Consider the following 18,396-nt stretch of genomic DNA (forward strand, 5'->3'; position numbering starts at 1 on the left):
TGTTTCCGGCGAAGAAGTTTGAAGCTTGAAGAGAGCCAAGTGAAGGCGCGAGGTTTCCTGGAAGAGAAACTTCGGGGGCAGCGGAACGACAACAATGCTGGACTTTGAGTGAGTGATTCTCGGAAGAGTATCATTCAGACTTTTGTTCCAAGAACTTTGGACTGAATAAGTTTTCTAACTCTTTAGTCTTCAAGTGTCTTGGTTGTTCAATGCATGCGACTGCAATGTAGTGCGTATTGTTGTCTGTGTCCATTGTTTCGAGTGTGGCTGATTGTACTGTGTAGTACATTGTTTGATTGGTGACATATTGTATTCAACTATCGTCGAGTGTGCATACTTGTGTATCGTTTTGATCTGCCATAGCTGAGAATATAATTTTGTTTTGTTTATCAACTCTCAGCTCTGACTTGTTCTTTGAGCCACAGCTAGCGTCCGCTGGCATGCCAAATAAGACCATTTCTAAATTGTCCACGCTTTCGTGGTGCGGTTCGTGGGGCCGATACTTCGGCCCTTGGAATCGGCCCGGCGATTGCCTCCCGAATTAACGGGACCTGTGACAATTAATCTGGCGTCCGCGACTAGGACCTTTTGGTGCACAGTGTGTCCAAAGTAGTAAGAAAGAGCCTCGAGTTGTGTATAGTGCTATCGGAACAATTTTGTGTGTTGCTCAGTGTTCTCGTTAACGAGTGCAGGAGAGTGTTCCGATACTGATTTAGGCAGATACTTTTTGCACACGGCAAGACTTTATTTGCGAGACACCATGGATCTCGAAAAGTTAGTAGCTCTTGGTGAGAAGATGGGTCTTTCTGGCGCCGAACTACGGAAGTGGGTAAGCCAGAAGGAGAAAGAGGCGGTGGAGAGAGAGAGGTTGGCAGCTGAAAGGGCCAAGGAAAAAAAAGCAGCTGAGTTGGAACGAGAGAGGTTGGCAGCTGAAAGGGCCAAGGAAGAAAAAGCAACTGAGTTGGAGAGAGAAAGGCTGCCCGCTGAAATGGTGAGAGAAGGAAGAGAGGCAAAAGAGCGACAGCTGAAAGAGGAAAGAGAGGAAAGGGAACGGCAGCGGCAGCACGATATGAAACTCGAGCGGCTCGGTTTGCAACAGCGAAGTGAAACTCCCGACTAAGCTAGAGTTGAAAGCAGCGAACGGGAAGATCATGGCTTCCGCTTGAACCCAAGCAAGCTGCTCGTAGCGTTTCATGAAAGGAGGGACGACCTTGACGCGTACCTTCACCGATTTGAGAAGATTGCGAGGAGCCAGAACTGGCCGGAACAACAATGGGCAACTGCTTTGAGTACTTGCTTGAGTGGTGAAGCGCTCAATGTGTACGGTAGGCTGACGCCGACCGATGCAGCCAACTATGCAAAGGTGAAAGCTGCTTTGCTGAAGCGATTTAGATTTACTGTGGAAGGATTCCGGGACAGATTTCGGACAGGAAAGCCAGCTGATGGTAAGACGGCTACGCAGTATGCCGCCCGACTTTGCCATTATTTCGACAGATGGATTGAACTTTCAGGGACAGCGCAGGAGTACGATGAGCTTAGAGAGCTTCTAATTAGAGAACAATTTCTTACTAGTTGCCACCCAAGCCTGTCGCTGTACTTGAAAGAGAGGAGATCTAAGTCACTTGAAGGCATGCTTGAAATGGCCGACCAATTTTTGGAAGCACAAGGTGGCACAAATTTAGCTAAGGTCAAGAAAGAGTGTCTTGAAAATTCAAAAAATTCGGCACCAGAACAAAAGAAGCGTGCACCGGAGAGTGTTCCGCGATGTTTTCTGTGTAACCGAGTGGGTCATCGCGCGAACAACTGTCGTTCTAACTTTACGAGTCCCACGGTCGTAAAATGTTTCAAGTGTGGTCAGACTGGGCACAAAGCAGACGCATGTCGTAACGGAGTGAGTCAAATTCACCAGGTATCCTGTGTGCTAGCAGCACCGAAATCCGATGAAGATGCTGTCACCGACGGATTCGTAGAGTTGAAAAATGGGGATAAACTTCCTATTGTGGGTGCTGTAATGACAAAACAGCCGACCAGTGTTACGAAAGGAATGCCAACGCTGCCTGGAAAAGTTGCGGGCAAGAAGGTTACGGTGCTAAGAGATACCGGTAGCTCCACTGTTATCGTGCGGAGAAATTTGGTACGGGAAAGTGAGTTAACAGGCAAAACGAAACCAGTTTGCTTAATTGACAGTACGGTTTGGATGCTTCCCGAAGCAGAACTGGAGGTTGAAACCCCGTACTTCGGCGGGAAGGTTACGGCTCTATGCATGACGACCCCCCTGTACGACCTCGTCATCGGAAACATCGACGGGGCGCGAGGGCCAAATGATCCAGAATGTTTGGGGGAAGACCCGAAGATGGAGCCCCCACCTACACAGGGACCGCGAGATACAGCAGAGAACAATCGCGTGAAGGATTTCACTCGAGCCCAAGGTGAATCCTGGGGGCAAGAGACAGTGAATGAGAACATCATCGTATTGAATGAGTTTACGTGCTGGGCAGCTGGACTTACGTCAGCTCGATCTCAACCGACCGATAGTGTAAAAGTGACGGAGTCGGCCAGCCAGGCCCAATGTCGTGACATGAACAAGCGGGTGACAGGATCGGTTGAATGTTATGACCCGTTAACGGTGTCGAAAGTGACAACGATGGCTGAGGCGCCGCCTCAGATACCATCGGTGGAAAGGGCTCACCGGAACAAAACGAGAAAAAACAAGAAGAGATCGAGCGAGCACGGAAGAATCGTCCAGGTTGCGTGGACTCGGATGGACACTATCAACGAGATATGGAAAAAGGGTGAGATACCCGATGCTTGGAAACTAGTTCACACGGTTCTCATACCCAAACCGGGAAAGGCGCCGAGCCTAGATAACCTACGCCCCATATCTCTCACGTCGTGCGTAGGCAAAGTGGCTGAGCACGTCGTCCTCAACAGGGTTGGTAGATACCTCGAAGACAACGACTACATCCCGCACCACATGATTGGCTTCCGACCAGAGTTATCCACTCAAGACGCCATGTTACTCCTAAAGCATCAAATTCTAGATGGCGGAAACACTCGGGACACTCGTGCAATACTCGGTCTCGATTTAGAAAAGGCCTTCGATACCATAACGCACTCGTCAATCTTGAAAGCGATCGCAGCCCTCGGCCTAGGTCGTCGATTTTACTACTTTATCCGCTCTTTTCTCACTCGGCACAGAGCCGTCCTCCGCGTAGGAGACCTAGTGTCGGAAGAAGTGGAGCTCGGACAGCGGGGCACTCCTCAGGGATCCGTCCTCTCACCCACGCTCTTCAACCTCGTGATGATCGGGCTTTCTGAACGACTTTCAAAATAGACGGGCTAAACCACACTATCTATGCGGATGATGTAACCATATGGTGCTCCACAGGGTCGGATGGCTTCATTGAGTCCGCCCTGCAAGAAGCTATCGACACCACCGAGTCTTACCTCGACCACACCGGTCTCAGGTGCTCACCTGCGAAGTCGGAGCTGTTGATATATTTGCCCAAACGCCGGGGTGCCAAGCCCAAAGGGTGCAAACCTCCGGCGGAACGCAATATCACCCTCCACACCAGAGATGGTCGTACTATACCCAGGGTAGATACCATCAAGGTCCTCGGCATGATCATCGAGTCCCGCGGAACCAACACCCAAACAGTACACAAGCTCAGGACTAAGACTGAGAATGCCATACGACTCGTACGTAGAGTAGCCAACAGGCACCATGGCCTCAAAGAAGACAACCTGCTGCGTCTCGTACACGCGTTTGTTTTGTGCCATTTTACGTACGTTGCCGCTATACACAAGTGGCTACGTGCTGAGCGCGATCAACTCAATGCGCTTATTCGCAAGGTGGTCAAACGAGCCCTTGGCCTCCCTATCACCACTCCAACGTACAAACTCCTCGAGCTTGGCGTGCATAACACGCTAGAAGAGATCGCCGAAGCTCAGGAACGTGTGCAATTGACCCGACTCACTACAACCAAGGCGGGCCGCCATATTCTGCGCGAGCTCGGCTTCTTCTCCTCGAGGGCCAGGGACCCCCCAGAGTTGACTCTAATTCCCCGTGAAATCCGCGACCTTATTCGATCGCTCCCATACCACGAAATGTACACAGCGAATACAACAGAGGCAGGCGCCTTGCGCGGGCGACCGCCATTCTCAAGCGCATAGACATGGAAGCGGACAACGTCTCGTTCATGGACGCCGCTGCCTATCGCAACAACCAAGCCTTCGCCGCGGTCGCGGTATCATCCGCGCAGCAGACTCTTAACTCAGCCACAATCCTCACCCGAAACCCCGAAGTAGCGGAGCAAGTAGCTATAGCTATAGCTATGCTCGACAGCAAACGGGAATTCATCTACAGCGACTCCAGGCCGGCCATCAAAGCCTTCGAACGCGGAGTCATCTCCGACCAGGCGTTACGTATCCTGCGCAATGCGGACCCGAGTGCCCTGAAGCACCACACCGTCATCTGGTTCCCCGCCCATCTCGGCCAGGTGCCGGGTGCCCTATCCAACCTCAACGAGATCGCCCATGATGCAGCGCGCGCACTTACTGACCGCACTGGCACAGGGCAACCTCATCTTGCTGGGTTGGATACCAATCGGGATGCACCAATTACGTACAATGAAATTACAAAGCACTTTTACTTGGAACGCCGCATTTTTCCACCCCCACATCCGAAACTTAACCGACCGCAGGCATTAACCCTACGCCTATTACAGACACACACGTACCCAAACCTTGCCACGCTTCACGTTTATTATCCCGATGCATACCCCAGCGACACATGCCCATCATGTGGACACACAGCGACACTCGAACACATGCTCTGGGAGTGTAGAACAACTCCTCCCGACTCTACCTCAAGCAAGTGGGAGAGGTCCCTCAGGAGCTCACTTCTCGCCGACCAGCGATGGGCCGTCCAGCAGGCCCACGAAGCGGCCGCCAGGTACTCCCTGTCGGTCCCTACGTGGGAGACGCCCGCTACGCGCTAAGCGCGTCCTGCAGGACCGAAATAAAGTTTTTTCATTCCATTCATTCATCGAGCGAGCACCGCAAGAAAGGACGCAAGCGCAGCTTGAAGTACACGGGATAGGTGTTGAGGTCGACTCGAAATGTGTTTGACAGTTCTGAGTGCAATATGTTAAGTTAATGGGGTTGTTGTCCTGTGTCAACACTGTATGTTGAGTGAATCAAAATGTTTGTTGCAGTGATGTGATGTATAGTATTGTACAATTGTTGTAATGAGAGAACTTTGTACATCTGTATTGTTTGGAATATGTGATGGAGTGTTGTACTCATGTACCTGTGGTTATATTTCATGTGTTGTGAGATTGAATTACAATGTACAATTGTATTGAGTGATCTATTGTGAATGTGACGTGTCATGAGCGACGGACTACGTTACAGTCTTTGAGAGTGTGGGAGTGTGTGTGAGTGTGAGAGTGTGTTCGCGCTCGTTTGTGTGGTTTTGAATATTATGAGATAATATTCTTAAAGTGGGGGGCAGTGTCACAAAACGAGTGCTCAAAAAAAGGGCGCGCCACCAAATTCTCGCGACGAAACGCCGGATTGACGCCGTGAGGTCTACGATAAAAAAAGAGAAAACAAGCATCCAAAGGCACGCGTCCCTCTCCCCTCGGAAGCGTAGGTTCGCCGACGAACCTCCTCACCCACATCGGTGGCCGAGCAGGCCCTAGAAGATTCTCGATAGAAAGGGGCGTGATGATGCCGGGTTGAGTCATCCGTCGCGGACGGCTCCCGTATCGTCTCGCCCTTTCCCCCAGCCTTCGCTGCGCATCGCGCCGACGAAATGATCAGAATTTTCTGGAATCTCGCGCGGAAGGTATTTAACCGAGCAGCCGAGATAGGAGATCAGCAGAAGAAGGAAGTTGACGCCAGAGTGCGTAGGGTATCCCGCCGCGTATGTCGGTGAAGGTCTTGTCCTTAGTGGCAAAGCAGGAGAAGAAGAAAATATGCGCCAGAGAGCGTAGGGTGTACCGCCTTGTGGGCGAAGCCTTTTGTCTGCCGTGACAAAGGAGAAGAGGATTTCCACCTGAGGGGTGACGACTCCAGCTACAGGCAAGAGTGTGTGTCTACCGCTAGCGAGCGAAGACGCGTGGCAACAGCTGCGTGTGGGAAGCCGACGTGTTTCCGGCGAAGGAGTTTGAAGCTTGGAGAGCGGCCAAGTGAAGGCGCGAGGTTTCCTGGAAGAGAAACTTCGGGGGCAGCGGAATGACAACAACGCTGGACTTTGAGTGAGTGATTCTCGGAAGAGTATCATTCAGGCTTTTGTTCCAAGAACTTTGGACTGAATAAGTTTTCTAACTCTTTAGTATTTAAGTGTGTTGGTTGTTCAATTCATGCGACTGCATTGTAGTGCATATTGTTGTCTGTGTCCGTTGTTTCGAGTGTGGCTGATTGTACTGTGTAGTACATTGTTTGATTGGTGACATATTGTATTCAACTATCGTCGAGTGTGCATACTTGCGTATCGTTTTGATCTGTCATAGCTGAGAATATAATTTTGTTTTGTTTATCAACTCTCGGCTCTGACTTGTTCTTTGGGCCACAGCCAGCGTCTGCTGGCGCGCCAAATAGGACCACTTCTAAATTGTCCACGCTTTCGTGGTGCGGTTCGGGGGGCCGATACTTCGGCCCTTGGAATTAGCCCGGCGATCGCCTCCCGAATTAATGGGACCTGTGACAGTTTGCCACCAATGCAGCTGCTCTATCTGCGAGTGTTCGCTTTACACTATTTTAACTGTGCGATACTTTACAGTAAATATGCACATCTATTTTCATAGTTTTGTGTTTCAACCAATTTTGCTTAAATATCTGCCCTCTAAACAAAGTAGACACTTATTACAGTTTCTTATGAGAGTTTATGCTTTGAATTGCAGCCTGGGCCATGCAGTAACGTTCATGCATGCACAGCTTACTCACCACCATTTTTATTTGGGAGTGGAAAGATAGACTGCTGCTTGAATTGTACAGGAAAATCAAGGAGGAGGTGGGGTACTTTGCCATGTCTGTTACAGGTAGCTGTACTTGCTGCCAAGGACATCAAAGGAGGATAAGTGACAGTGGTGGAAATGAATCTGCACTCCAGTCAAGTGCACAACGAGCTAAGTCAGGAACATTATTGAAACAAACCACAAGTTAAGCATTTTAAAAACTGCTAATAAAACATTGTCTTGGCTTCATCATCCGACATGTGGTCGTTTTCATAATTTCTTTATTTTCCTGCATCAAAAACCTCAAGCTGAGAATTCCATTGTTATTACTTGCGCATATGTTTGCAGGTGCTTATTTTGATGCAATCTTAGATAGAATATTTAATAAAGTGCTCAAGGCATTAATGTTTATCTGCTCCCTAGTTTGGCTTTAAGATGCACTTTTTTTTAGATTTGAACTTATCTCAGAGAGTTGCAGAGAATTCATATTGATCCTTGAGGCGTGTAGTAAATAACAAGCCACTTATTCAGGCAAAGTTGCCTTATCATTTTCGGTGATATGTGGGGTTAAACGTCCCAAAACCCCCATATGATTATGAGAGACGCCTGACTTTACATTTTCTTGTCAGTAGCTTTACTAAACATTTCTGTTTGTCCTGAAAATTATTTCTTTGACAGTATAGCTGCATGACAGCTGCAAAATTATATAGAATTAGTTTGCCTAATGAAGATGAAGAAATTTTGTTGGTTTTCAAAAGGTGTGTCTATGGGCCAACTTGAACACATAAGCAAGTGTTTGAAGCATCCTCCCATGCAGTAAATGTTCCCTGGGGAACTTGTCTTCTGGTTTGAACAAATATGAAAAAAAGGTCATGGCAATAGGGAAGGCCTTGAAAAATCACATTGCTAAATAATGCCATAATTCTGTGATGAACCACACATTCACACAAGAAAAACTGGGAGCAGAATTTTACAAGCACTGTACATCTATGCTGGTTTAGAGAAGAATCAATAAAATTAAGTTCGACGGTTTCATGTCGCAAAACTAACATCTGGTTATGAGATGCACTGTTTCAAGTGAAGGCTTAATTATTTTGACCTCCTCATCTCTCTGAGTGCATGTAACTAGAGCACTAGTACATATTACAACTATTATAATGCGGCTCCTGAGGTTCGGAATCAATCCTGTGATCTCGAGCAGAACTGCACGCAGTGGCGGATCCAGAGGGGAGCGCTAGAGGTGATCGCCCCCCAAAGCTTGTAAGTACCCCCTCCCCCTCTCTTCGGTGCTTGCCGTCCACCTGTTATCACCAATTAGGACAAATGAGTGGGATTCCTTTAATCACACAATAATGGTATTTATGCTATGATAGATTTTTTAAGCTAGTAAAAAACAAAAGGTAATGACCACGCCCCTCTCTCCAGTGTTATTATAAGCAACCCCCCTCCCCATAAATGATTGGCTGGATCCACCTCTGACTGGACGGCACCATTTCCGTTTACCTTAGGGTCAAAAAAGAGATATAGACTTTCTTTCTTTTAATGCACTACTTCATAATTAAATAAAGACAGCCGCATTTACACTGATGATTTTTAAAGGTGCATGTGTTGACCAAAAAAGCATGTATATGCGACCGATGGTACAACGTCCCGTACAAACAAACAGTATTGCTCATATGCTCTACAACAGAATGCTGAATAACGTCACTGCCTTAAACAATAGCTTAAAAAGAAACCTCTTCGTGGTGAATGGGAGATGTTACATATTAATCTCTTTTGGTATCTAGCATCAAACACTATGCGAAGTGGGAGTGAAATATGACAAAGACAAGTAATAATAATACGACTTCCGGGCTGTTCAAATGTCTATAATGAAATGCACAGGCATAAAGAAGAGGATAAATATGATGCTACTATATGTACATGCAACAAAGTGGAACCTCAATACTAATTACTTAAATTCAATTAGTTCTATGACTATGGAGATCACCAGCACTGCTTTTACTGAATGATGTTACCCTCTTCATGAGATGCAATAAAACACCACATTATACAAGTTTTCTGTTTACTAAGTTGAAGCATTTGTTATTAGATCATTTGTGATGTGTTTGACAATCTGTGCAAATACATGGCAATTGAAACCGCACCTGTTCAATCAGAGCAAAAATACTTTATTCATTACAGTTAAGTTCAATAAGTTATGACACCATCCTGACACGCTAAAGAAAATCCGAATAATTTGTGACAATCTTGACTTCAGGAGTACTTGAATTTCTATACATTAATTGTTCAGGTATTAGCAGTTTGTTAAAAAAGGATAGGAAAGAAGCTATATAAAGAGTAAAAATATAGCTTAGTATAACATTGTTCGGAGGCCAGCAAAAGAGCTTAAGACCTAGAAAAACAGTTGACTTTGCTTGGTGTTAGCGAGAGGCGTTAAAACTCTATTGCCAAAGACCGGCAAAGGCTTTTTGTGATCACAATCAAGAGAAGCCGTGCCTTGGTTTTTCTGCTACGAAATCATTTTCTCTTTGGCCACCAAAGCCTCCTCAGGGGGTGTTATAGCATCTAATGATCATAAGTATCTCCTCAATCTGCCAGCACTTCATCCCTCTTTATCCTAAGTTACTGTGTTTAAAAATTCGGACATAACCGTGTTCACATGAACACAAATCTCCAGCTTTGTTATGTTAATGTTGATTCAGGAGTACGACGAGAGTATCTATAAGTTACGTGAAGAAGCATAATTTAGTGATGTCTAGTTTATTTATTAGCTCAGGCCTTCAGCGTGCATCTATGCTAAACTAAGCAATGTTGTGATGTAGAAAACTGGTATTGCGATGTCCTTTCTATGCAATACAGTATAATTGGTCTGTATTACAGCTGTACATTTTGCTTAGCACAAATAGTGTGTGGTGAGAACCATACACCAGTGGCTAAAATTGAAAATTTGGAGGGACAGAATGATTTAAGGTACAATCAGAATTTTTCGGAATGATGAAATTGATGCGGCACCTTCCAGAAATTACAAAGTAAATTAAGTTTTCTATAAGATGGGAGAGAACAAGAAGGGATGCTACACTTGGCTAACCCCTGCTGATACTGTTAAGGCTTATTTCATCCACTAAAGCAGAAAATAAGTGCAACGATGATGTGGAGGGTCAGTACAATACTTTCGTCCGAACCGAGTGGTTGTTAGAATAAAAGTGCATGAAATAGCAAGTTTTTTTTTTTCTTTTAGGCTTTCAGCTTGGTATTTCAAGACGCTGCACTGTCACAGGGACGCCCTATACCTAGCTCATACATTTTTATTGTGTAATTAGGAAAGATAGCATTGATTCGTGCAAGTTGCCTGGTACAAGATGCCAGGTAGAATCAAACCAACCAAACCTAGCTTCCTAGAATTCATTTGTTTGTTTATTGACTTAGGTACATTATATTGTCTCACACAAAAAGTCTCTAAGTGGTGTTAGCCTGACTATGTTTTATTAGTTCACTAGTTTATGCCCAATTTAAGCATTTGGAGCTCAAAACCTGATAATAGTCTGTCTGTATGATAGCCTGCCTGTATTTATTTTTATTGATGCTGATATTTATTGTTTGCATATACCTGAACTGCATGTTGCACACTGTCTAAAGTGCAACATGCACAACTACAGAAAACTTGTTTGGCACTTTTTGGTACGCTAAATTTTAATTTACGCTATATGAGGTCGGACAAAAAAGAACCATTTATGCACAGTACACGCAGCTGATCGGCACAGCTTTTGGAGCTCACTCACACTCACTCTATAAACGTACTTTGCGCTTTCGAATAAATTGAATGCACACTCACCAAACTTTTCTTGAGACGAACTCACACTCACGAAAACGTTCTTCCACCGAACTCACTTGGCCTCAAACTCACCAAAATATTAGTCACCAGAACTCACTCAGACTCAGGCTCATGGTTAGGCCTGAGTGTAACTGAGACCGAGTGAGCCGACTCACGAGTGCGTTAGTCTTGAATTAACTTTTTCAAGCCTGGTGTCTATGCTTATTAACGCCAATATCTCACTTAATCAGTGCTCCTCTTGGTGCCGATTGATATAGTATCTTCAAATAGGTTTGAGTTATTAGTAAGGTCATTTTTCTTCAAAGAGCTGACAACATAAGATATATTTATCAAGAACTTCCCCGGAAGAGTTGGTAAGAAGAAACCAAAACACCCCTCTCTTAATTCACGTCTCTGATCAATAACTATTGAAATGGTGCATAAATGACACTGCTTTGAAATAGGTGGGGGTAGTTATGAGTCCACGTAAGGTTGGTAGTAATGCTGAAGAGTGTACACTTTGGACCATAAGTCGGTATAAACAAAAGAACTCACTCAGGCTCACTCAAAAAATGTGTCTTGTGCTGTAGGTTCACTTGGACTCAGACTCACCAAAATATTCTTTGGTCTGGACTCATTCAGACTCATGGCTCTATCTGAGTCTGAGTGAGTTAGCCTACCTATGCATGAAGCACCGTCATAGTGTAAGCTTGAGAAATGGTATTTCAGGCGCATGTCGGAAACTATTTCATGCAAATGCAAAGACATGTCATGATAGTAGTATAACATGCATAGATTTATAATGATAATGTGTGAGGTAAATGCTGTAATCAACATGGAACTTTGTAAGGAAGTGTGTTATTAGTATAAATAATGGTGGCATATCTATGTGCAGTTAGTGAGCCACATTCCAACACACGCCCACATTATGAATTTAGCTGATGTCTCTATTAGGGCAGAAATACATAAAAGCAAGATGTGAACCCATGTAACAACAAGTGAGTTCTCAAAAGATAACTTGAGTTGATTGCTGCAGTGGTGATGATTATGATGTGTGGCATGGTTCGTTGTAATGGCGAGAAGTGTTTGAGCGTGCATTTTGTCAGCATGCATTTATTCAAACCCAGTAAAGTGCTCTTTATTAGCTATTTACACAGCTGGCATGTCGAACGCTGAAAGTCTGGGCAAAAACTATTAGGGCAGTACTAAGGCACATTTATCTGCATTGTTCAAGGGCAACAGAATATGTTTGGCAATACAGTGAAAAACTGTCTACAGAATTGAACACTGCTGTCACACATGAAGGTTAGAAACAGTTTGTTTGAAACAGTAATAGCTAGTATGAAAATGGGGACTAGAGAAACTGCATCATCTTCACTTTTACACGTACTTAATTAGCAATGAAATAAAAGTCTAAAAGATGATTTAAAAGCATGGGCAGGGGTTTACACAGGATTCTAGTAGACTCCCACACACAGGATGGGTGGGAGTCTACAAAATAGTGGGGGGTAGTAGGCGAGTGAGAAGGAGAGTGTGTTGGTGATTGTCCAGAACTATCTCTCCACGGCATTTGGACATTGCAGGAAATTTTTCATTAAAGGGTGTACAGTGCAGTGACTCAGCGAGACCGGTGATGAAAATAGGGAAGCAATTTTGGACAATTAAAATCATTTGCCATACAATTTCCCTCACTTCCTGCACACTATTATTTCATTTCAGGAGATAAACGACATCATGTGACGCCAGAACTGCTGCCGTGTGCTAATTCGTTTGTTGCCGAAGCGGGTTTTAAAAGTTAGCTTCTCCGCAAGGCGAACATGCTATGCAACAAAGCATATTAGAATATGGAAGGGTCCATTGTCACGAAACACTGTATTATGTAGATGAGGTTGGCCGAGTCGGTAGTGTATCCTTATTGTGTACCAGTTTTCAATGTACTCCCGGCTAAAACGTAGTTATGGCGAATGTTCAACACAGTCTAGATAAGCCATATGTTTACACTGCCTTCGCGGCAGTGGCCTAATTTTCATGCGCATACCAGTTTGTGCGTCCTGCGATCACTTTTATTCGAACGAGGTGGAATCAAACAAGCACACATTAGACTTCTCAGATAACTTCACGGTCAATACGGAGTCCGAAAAAATGGAATGTAGACAGTACTCGGGTGACACAGAAAGCAAAAGTTTGAAGTCCGAGAAGTTGGGCAGTGCACGTCCAATGACGTGAGCGAACGGCCGTTCGTCCGCATGATCGAACGGCGCTATACAGTGGGAGAACACTGTACAACACTGAAATACGGTGATGAAGTGCGCTTAATCAGAAGTGCGCACAACATCAAGCGCCACTTTCCTACTATAGCACATGCCCATGATCTTTGCGTGCTTCACTGCGCGTTCACGCCATCGTCATCTACCAACTCGAGTATTCACATCCCACTCAATAGAGATTACCGACGCAGTGCGATATGAAATTTGAAAACTGCACTCTGCTACAATGCATGATTGAGTACACGTTAACTGTTCCAAATTTAAGTGTATTGGCACAGAGTGGTCATGGACTGACTGAGAGGACCAAATCTCGCGGACTAAATGCTGCGGTTGATCTCCACCTTCGACCATTATCCGGTGAAGACGAACAGTTAGTCTCTAAATTTTGCTCACGTCACTCTCGCTCTGCACACGGCACGCACGGTGCACTAATGGTTGGTCAAAAGGACTAACGGCTGCCTTTAGTCCTTTTTTTCCGATTTCGGCTAAGAGTGTACAAGTTTTCTTGGCCTGCTGTCCCTCAGAGTGGGTATGTGCCAGTGTTCACTGTCAACAAACAAAACAAAACTAACGTGCACGTTCATATTCTAGACAACAACGGAGCGAGTTGTTTTTTTTTTTGGGGGGGGGGGATCTTTTTGTTCCATGGCACAACAATAATCGTCGTCTATCTTGTGTTCCTTTCTCTGCACTATCGCCGCGCGCCCAGCACTTCCCTGTCACCAACGACACGCGCGTTATCAGCGTGGCATATAGCTTTCTTGACAGGAAAGTGGACAGCGCCGAGTTTTCAAGAAAAGCGCAAGGAAGCTGGATGATAATTATTGTTGTGGGACAAAAAGGCACGCTTTTTACTTGATTTTTTTTTCTATATGTGCATCGCTTTAAGCCACAAGTGACAAAATTAAGCGTTTTTTTTTTTTTGCCAGCTTGCGCCTATGGCGATGTTATCACTTTATCATGTGACCATGTATTTCGCTAACAGAAAAAAAGCGCGCATCATTTTTTTTCTGAAGAAATGTGTGCGCGCGCTATCAGCCCAAAAGCGTCATTCTATAGGATCAAGATGTTGCAAGCCCCCTGATGAGAGTGTAAGTTCGGTTAACCAAAGGCACCCTGTAAGGTTACCACTGGTACTTACACAGCAGGACTGTTTGCCCATTAGGCCACGCTTGGTTCTGGACAGACCACATCAGGGCCCGCAACAACCAAAAAGTGTCGCCCCTCAGAGCAAGGCCGCCTGCATGCTCGTACTATAGTTCCTAGAATATACTTACTATAATTGTACTATCTGCGTCAAATGAAACCCCAACAGCAGCAAGCCTTCGTGATGGCATAGTGTGCGCCGTTCACAAGTCATCACCATGGGCAGCCACGTAGATATGCGCGAAATTGCAGAACAGGATGCGCGCGCCTGTCAATCGTGATAACTGGACAGCGCACGCTATTCGCAACTCCAGAAAACGCTCTTTCAGCTGGCAACATAGGTAAAAAATGGCTGCGCTTGGCAGGGGCGACGCGGCACTATCACTTGACGCAGTGCTGACGTTTCTTGATTGTGGCGTCGGATCGCGTTCCTTCGTCGAAGGCGAAAGGATGCTATAGTTACGGACCGCCTCATTCTCAATTGCATGAAGGATTTCACTCGCCAAACAGCGGAAGTAGTGGCGCTGTGAGCGCAAACATCGAGCCTCTTCGGCGAACCGCATCAGATTCACTTCAAGTTTAACAACCTGTCCAGAGAGCCCGCGAGGTTGAAGAAGGCAACTGCTCGTGTGTAGCGAGCCTATCCGAAAGGTGCTAGCACTTTTGAACTGCGTTGCTACGCTGCTACAGGCAAGGCCTTGACAGTTTTCGAGGTAACTGCGACTCGTACTGCCGATAACATGTGCCCCATTGAGTTCCGCTGTCCCGTCAAAAGCTGAATACACATGCTGTTCACTTGATTACAGGAAAGAGTTATGCCTGGACCAGTGTCTCTTGATAAAATGCAAATCATAGTTTCGATTTTAATAGGAGTGCTTCTTTCTTTTCGTTCACGATCCATGTTATTAAGTTTCTAACGAATAAAGTTGTGTGCTTCCGAACACTCGCTTGTTCGTGCTGGCAATAGTTGGCATTCAAAGTAGATGTATGCACGCACACTGCGCACGCTACGAATGCACGGACATGATATATATGCACACGAACATACATACACGCGCGTTATGCCTGCATGACCCTTAAATAAAAAATGTTCGGAGAGAAGGATTACAGCAGCTTAATTTGAGAATGGGTGGGACCACTACTTGCACAGAAAACAAGCATATGCGAAGAATACAGTCACGCACGTAACGCAACAAATTTCTTAAAGCTCTTGCTTATAAAAACAAATCTATGCTCCATTCATAGAGAAGACCGAATACTGATAAGAATGCACACACGCTACATAAAGGTGGATTCACCGAGGATAATTAGGTCGTTCTGAGCGAACTGATTAGAACAAACTACCGTAGTATCCATCACCTGCTTTCCAACGCGTAAGTTCCTTATTTGCACCGTTCCCCGTCGCGCGTCGTCTTGCAACTTTCGAGAAGTGACAGAACGGTACGTCGCCGTCTTTTCACCGTGAAGCCACACATTGCGGCACCCTTTAATGGTCCTTGGACATCGCTTTCTTCTTTTTTGGGCTCACGCGTGTGGAATGTCGAAAATAATCGAACTATGCGACCGTTTCTCAACGCGCGCCACGTGGTCACATATCTCCTTTCGAGGTTGACTCTGTTAGCGCCGTTTCCAGGGGTGGCTGCTATAGGTGGCGAGCGCTCAGTTGGAGTCACGAATACCACCGCCAAGGCTTGCTGCTGTTCGGGGTTCACTTGACGCTGATAGTACGCTCTGCACAGACGTGAACGGGGCTGTACACTATACGCCACCCGCAAATGATAAGTGGCCCACATGCGCGTTTCAGTTTTACCTAACCAAATTCTGCTGCTACGTACCTTCATTCGAATTTCGCCATTTCGTCGTCACAGGAAGTTCCGGCCTGGCGTAACGGAGCAGCCGCTTTCCCTGCGCGCCCGGCGTGCTCGGTTTTGGTGTATACCTGCGCCTTCAAGCACTGATGGATACTGCAAATTACGTGTGATTTTTTTTTGTTGGTATGCAGTAAACTGTGATGGCCTACAACTTAAGGATATAAACAACTGTCCACAGGTGTAAAATTGAAAATGAAGAAGTGCTTGTTAATTACGAAGCTTTCACATGGGCAAAGTATTTCTACCTCGAGATAGAGCTTGTTTGTGAAGATGGCAACTCTCTCACTGCCATAATATTTCTATTTAAAAATTTTATCTTAATAAAACAAACGCTAGTATTAGCTGGATAAATTAAGGTTTTTATTATTACCAGGAAACGTATTCCAAGGAAATTCCCGTTTACTTCCTATCATATGTTTCGCATTCAAAAAAAAAAGAAAGCTTATGAACAGAAACTGTTCTGTTTCCTTTTTTTGCGCCATGCTCAGAGACGAGGGATGCAGAATCTCTGCTGGTCATTCTTCTCTCGCTCTCTGCTGCACCAGTGTGGATCCGGTAGAAGCAAGTGGAAGCGTACTTACGTTGAAGGAAGCGAATCGCCGAAGCCGACAAAGCGGACCGGCATGAATAAGACGTCGGCACAAAGGGGGGCGGTGGCCGGCCCTCACTTTCCTCATCCTTGCAACCCCCCTCCCTCCCCCACCCCACGGCCAAACTTGCTCGTGGCGCACGCAACTCGACTTTGAGGATTCAACGATGAGGATAAAATGGAGCAACTGATAGCCGCGAGGGGCTCAAGACTGGCGGAAAGAAGAAAACGAGTGGATTGACATCAGCAAAGGGCGTGAGAGAGGATGTTTACATATACAATTCGCAAGCTGCCTCTATAGCTCGCTTCAGCGCGAACCAAACAAAGTTGAAGTGAAGCGAAGTCGAAAGAACAGCACTAGCATTGAAAACGTGTGTGTACGGACGTTTAACATGGTGGGCTGTAAGAATTTTGGGCCTTTGCAATGAGTGACGTCGACGCGGGGACATCACAAGACAACAGGGAAGATATCAGTACATTTTCCCACAGCAAGTTTCTGAGTTTTTAAATTTTACAAGCTAAAACGCAGGTTTTCTTTGTTCTGGAAACAGAAAACTTGGGTGAACTAAAGGAATGCATGCGGTACACACAGCGGCTTTATTCTCACTGTTCGCTTGTGTACAATTACACCTGATCATATACATGTAAGTTTATGCATAATGTTTCATGTGAAAGGGCAGTATATAACTGGCACACTCTCTACTATTATTTAACTGTACATGCATTTAACATGCATGTACATGCATTTAACTAACGCCATTATACGTTCTTCAAAATGCCGGAATGTTTCGCATGCAGGAACACATTCATCAATGGTGAAAATAGAGAAAAAACATTCGCAGAAACGTCATGCCTTATGGTTTCAAATGCAGCTTTACTGCCGTTTTAATTCCAACGCAATACAATATTTTAACGCCATAGCGTTAAAGAGCTCGTTTCGCAGAAATCCCGGCGTCGGCGGTTGTGAGCGAAAAATCATCTTTGCGTGACCAAGAAATTTCGAAGGATGCAAACAAAATAAGCAGTAAAACAAGCTGCATCTTATAGTGGGGATCGAACACGGGTCATTTGCGTTGCAAGCGGGTGTTCTACCACACCGCCGCGCCTCTGCTGGCGAACGCTGTAAAAATAACTTCCTCTGCTTGGAAATGCTGTGAAAGTAACTTTCATGCTTTACAAACAGATGCGTTGCTTAACAATACAACATGAAATGTTGCCGTAATAATGGGTGGTACAAATGTACATTGCCCTCGGGCGTGAGAACGTGGGATCATCATAAAGACTTCATAATTTAAAGCCAATCACCCACTACAGAAGGCACACACGTTACTGCACCCTTAAGGTCACGCAGTCGTCCATGGTGAGTTCGGAACGATTTCTTACACTAAGTGTTTGAACTACGCACTATGAAAAAAAAAAAATATCGCTATCGCGTTGAACTTTTAAAGGCGAAGGCCCAGTTTTTATGCCACTATAGCAACAAAGACACTTCCTATCCAGATTTGCCTTTTGGCGCACACGAAAGCTTATACAGACCTATTTTTTTATATGGTAACAAGGATAACAAAGCGCGACCTATAAGATAAACATACAACAATGATTAATGAATGCCCCGGAGATGTTAGCGTGGTTCGTCACCTGGCTTCCTAGTCCAGGTGCAGGGTGATGACAGGTGTTCGCAACGATCACATGTATACGCGCAATACGTGGTGCATGCACGCACACGCGAAAGAGTTATTCGTAAAGT

This window comes from Rhipicephalus microplus, chromosome X, assembly GCF_043290135.1.
Source record: "Rhipicephalus microplus isolate Deutch F79 chromosome X, USDA_Rmic, whole genome shotgun sequence".
In the NCBI taxonomy this organism is placed as follows: domain Eukaryota; kingdom Metazoa; phylum Arthropoda; class Arachnida; order Ixodida; family Ixodidae; genus Rhipicephalus; species Rhipicephalus microplus.